The 4950-nt window shown below is 40.0% G+C and overlaps 1 non-coding gene across 1 annotated transcript; it reads right to left on the bottom strand.

The window, feature by feature from the left end:
• Window positions 1–2915: 2915 nt before the first annotated feature.
• On the bottom strand, window positions 2916–2988 carry trnaq-cug (transfer RNA glutamine (anticodon CUG)). The gene has a single exon. It is a non-coding gene; the product is annotated as a tRNA-Gln (tRNA).
• Window positions 2989–4950: the final 1962 nt, after the last annotated feature.

Consider the following 4950-nt stretch of genomic DNA (forward strand, 5'->3'; position numbering starts at 1 on the left):
TTTATCTGCATGTCACCCCCTGGCTTCTGATTGTGTTCGGATTACCTGGGCTAGGGATCTTAACACTGAGAAAAATGCAGAGACATGGCAGTTGGTTTTAAAACGTGTTCATAATTCATCTGTTTGCGCTCGCCATGGGGTTTTACAGTGTAAAGTTGTTTACAGAGTACACTGATCCAAAAGTAAATTAGCCTGTTTGTTTCCCAACATTGATCCATGTTGTGACAAGTGTCATCTAGAACCAGCTAATTTAGCCCACATGTTCTGGACTTGTCCTGCTCTGTCTCTTTTTTGGGAGTCTATTTTTGACTCACTTTCAGCTACCACATCTGTTAAACTTTTCCCCTCTCCGCTAATTTGGGTTATTTGGAGTCTTGCCATCTGATTACTCATTGCCATCTCATTTAATTGAGCTGGTAGCTTTTCTCACTTTACTAGCAAGACGTTGTATTCTGATGCATTGGAAAGGTCCTCACGCCCCCTCTCACACTCGGTGGTTAAAAGATGCTTTATTTTTTATTAAATTAGAAAAGATTAAACACAGTCTTCGTGGCTCTATAGTCAAATTCTCAAAAATTTGGTTACCCTTCCTTGAGCATGTTAGAACTCTGCAGCTGGATGCAGTCTCTCTTGATTAATTATCCATCTACACTGTACTATTATTACTCCATTTATCCCGATTGTGCACTTTAATTGCCTTGTTAGTAGCACACATTTGTAACTAAGCTATTTATTTATTTTATTTTATTTTTATTTATTTATTTTTTTTACTTATTCTTTTTAACCTAATTTAGTTGTTTGTTTGCTTTTTCTCCTTTTCCTCTAATGTTTGTATGTTTATTACTTTCTGTCTGTCTTGTTGTTCTGAAAATTCAATAAATAAATCATATAAAAAAAAATCTAACCACAGCCTTATGCAAGCTAAACTGACAGGGCTTTCAGAAAACTGCCAGTTCTATGCTTATTCTCATGGCTATAGTGTCACTTTGAACTTATCATACTGGAATTTTTTGCACAGCCAAATTAAATGTAAACTCTGAAAAATGACCCAGTTGGGACTTGAACACACAATCCCCAGTTCCAAAGGCTGATTTCACTGCACCTTTTCCCCTGGTTAACCTAACCTGCAAGCTAAACTGGCAGGGATTTCAGAACCTATGTTATGCTCTATGCTGTTTCTGTGGTATGCTATGCTCTATGCTATTTTGAGCCTACATTCCCCAGCTCAGAAGGCTGATGCCTTATCCATTAGGCCACTGGGCCTCTTCGATGGTTGACCAATTCACAGACAGACTTATGCAAGCTAAACTGACAGGGCTTTCAAAAAAACTGCCAGTTCTATGCTTATTCTCATGGCTATAGTGTCACTTTGAACTTATCATACTGGAATATCTTGTGCAGCCAACTTAAATGTAAGCTCTCAAAGAAACCCAGGTGGGACTCGAACCCCCAATCCCCATCTCCGAAGGCTGATGCCTTTTTAAAAAAAATTTTTTTAATCAAAACTATCAAATCCATACAATTCACATTTCAAACAGAGTATCATAGCCATCAAAGCATTACATAAATCCATCAATCCCATCACCAAACGATTTTCATACATACATTCTTCCTACACCTTATTTATCATGACATTTTTGTTTCTTCCCTTTTAGAAATTTAAACTTATCCCTCCTTTGTCATCCACACATACAAGTCCACATCCATTAATGAAAACTTTTTCAAAAACATCTTTGCTCAGATATTTCCATATTAAAAAAACTTTCTTTCTCATCACAGTTTTAAACATCACATTAATGTCCACTTTTTCCACTTCAAAATATGCCAAATTCCTTCTTGCCCAAATTGCATATCTTGCATGACTTAAAATTTAATTACACAAATTAACCTTCATGTCTTTACAATTGTTACATTCACCGAATAATAAAATTTTTCTCCATTCATCTCCTTTTAACTCGTTTCCCCAGTCATCCTTTATCAATTTTTTCAGTTTTTTATGAAAGACATCCAGCTCTTTACACTCAAAAAAGACATGCATTAAAGTTTCTGTATCAGTCTTACATGCATCACATTCTCTATTCACATAAGGTGCCACTGCACCTTTTCCCCTGGTCAACCTAACCTGCAAGCTAAACTGTCAGGGCTTTCAGAATCCATGCTATGCTATGCTCTATGCTATTTCTAACTCTATGCTATTTCTCATGTTTTGTTGTCGTGGCTATAGTGCCACTTTAAACTTATCATCCCAGAATTTCTTGCGCAGCCAACTTAAATGTAACACAACAAAAGCATCCCAGGTGGGACTTGAACACAGAGACTGATGCCATAACCCATTAGGCGCCTGGCACTTTTCTATGCTTATTCTCATGGCTATAGTGTCACTTTGAACTTTTCATACTGGAATATCTTGTGCAGCCAACTTAAATGTAAGCTCTCAACGATGACCCAGGTGGGACTCAAACCCACAATCCCCAGCTCTGAAGGCTGATGCCTAATCCATTTAGCCACTGGGCCTTTTTTGTTGGTCCACCCACAGGCAGTCACAGACAGTCTGATGCAAGCCAAACTGTCAACGCTTTCAGAAAATTGCCAGTTCTCATGTTTTGTTGTTGTGGCTATAGTGCCACTTTAAACTTATCATACCAGAATTTCTTGCGCAGCCAACTTAAATGTAACACAACAAAAACAACCCAGGTGGGACTTCAACACAGAGACTGATGCCATAAACCATTAGACCACTGGGACTTTTACTGGTGGAGCCAGAGGTATTCACATACAGTCTGTCTCACACTAAACTAAAAAAGTCTCTCAGAAGATTTACCAGTTCTATGCTTATTCTCATGGCTATAGTATCACTTCAAACTTATCATCCTGGAATTTCTTGCATAGCCAATTTAAATCAAACCCCTCAAAGATGACCCAGGTGGAACTTGAACCCACAATCCCCAGCTCCAGAGGCTGATGCCTTATCCATTAGGACACTGGGCCCTTTCTTTGGTCAACCCAGAGGCATTCACAGACAGTCTGATGCAAGATAAACTGATAGATATTTCAGAAAATTGCCCATTATATGCTAATTCTCATGTTTCGTTGTCATGGCAATAGTGATAAACTGATAGAGCTTTCAGAAAATAGCTCATGATGCCACTGGAGGCCACTGGGCCTCTTCTCTGGTTGACCCATTCACAGACAGACTTATGCAAGCTAAACTGAAAGAGCATTCAGAAAATTACCAGCTCTATGTTGACTCTCATGCTCCTTTGTCACACCTATTGTGTAACTTTGAACTTATCATCCTGGAATTTCTTGCATAGCCAACTTAAATGTAAACTCTGAAAAATAACCCAGGTGGGACTTGAACACTCAATCCCCAGTTCCGAAGGCTGATGTCACTGCATCTTTTTCCCTGATCAACCTAACCTGCAAGCTAAACTGTCAGGGCTTTCAGAACCTATGCTATGCTTTGCTCTATGCTATTTCTATGGTTTGCCATGCTCTATGCTATTTCTAACTCTATCCTAGTTCTATGCTATTACTCATGTTTTGTTGTCGTGGCTATAGTGCCACTTTAAACTTATCATCCCAGAATTTCTTGCGCAGCCAACTTAAATGTAACACAACAAAAGCAACCCAACTTGAACTTGAACTTATCATCCTGGAATTTCTTGCATAGCCAACTTAAATGTAAACTCTGAAAAACAACCCAGGTGGGACTTCAACACTCAATCTCCAGTTCCGAAGGCTGATGCCACTGCACCTTTTTCCCTGGTCAACCTAATGCCGAGTTCACACTGCACGATTTTCAAAGACGTCGCATCACTGTTGGTTTCACACTGACCGACTATCTGGGGTAGCATTCAGTTGTTGCTGTGTTACAGGAGGTTACACACTGCATGACTTTACAATAGGAAGAATCGCCGACAGCTCTGTCTGGTGCAGGGTTGCCAGGTTTTTTCTACAAAACCTGCCCAATTGCTACTCAAAACTATCCTGAAAATAACCCAATTGCTTTCGAGGGGGTCCCCCAGTAAAAATGGTGTTCGGGGGTTAAAATACATTTTTATTTGGCGGGGTTCTCCTGGTACAATTCACATTCCATGGCCTAAATATCAGTTATTGGGGTCGCTTCAACCTGCTGACATAAACGACAGCTCCAGATATTCCCTCAGATCGCGTCTTTGATAATTCACACAAAACACAGAGACTGATGCCATAACCCATTAGGCCACTGGGACTTTTACTGGTGGAGCCAGAGGTATCCACAGAGAGTCTGGCTCACACTAAACTAAAAAAATATCTCAGAAGATTGCCAGTTCTATGCTTATTCTCATGGCTGTAGTGTCACTTTGAACTTATCATCCTGGAATTTCTTGCACAGCCAATTTAAATGAAATTCCTCAAAGATGTGACTTGAACCCACAATCCCCAGCTCCGGAGGCTGATGCCTTATCCATTAGGCCACTGGTTCCTTTCTCTGGTCAACCCAGAGGCATTCACAGACAGTCTGATGCAAGATAAACTGATAGATCTTTCAGAAAATAGCTCATGATGCCACTGGGCCTCTTCTCTGGTTGACCCATTCACAGACAGACTTATGCAAGCTAAACTGAAAGAGCATTCAGAAAATTGCCAGTTCTATGCTAACTCTCATGCTCCTTTGTCACACCTATTGTGTAACTTTGAACTTATCATCCTGGAATTTCTTGCGCAGGGCTTTCAGAACCTATGCTATGCTATGCTCTATGCTGTTTCTATTGTATGCTATGCTCTATGCTATTTCTAACTCTATGCTAGTTCTCATGTTTTGTTGTCGTGGCTATAGTGCCACTTTAAACTTATCATCCCAGCATTTCTTGCGCAGCCAACTTAAATGTAACACAACAAAAGCAACCCAGGTGGGACTTGAACACAGAGGCTGATGCCATAACCCATTAGGCCACTGGGACTTTT

The sequence above is a fragment of the Sinocyclocheilus rhinocerous genome, unplaced genomic scaffold (genome assembly GCF_001515625.1).
Source record: "Sinocyclocheilus rhinocerous isolate Xijiao unplaced genomic scaffold, SAMN03320098_v1.1 scaffold1648, whole genome shotgun sequence".
Classification (NCBI taxonomy): Eukaryota; Metazoa; Chordata; class Actinopteri; order Cypriniformes; family Cyprinidae; genus Sinocyclocheilus; species Sinocyclocheilus rhinocerous.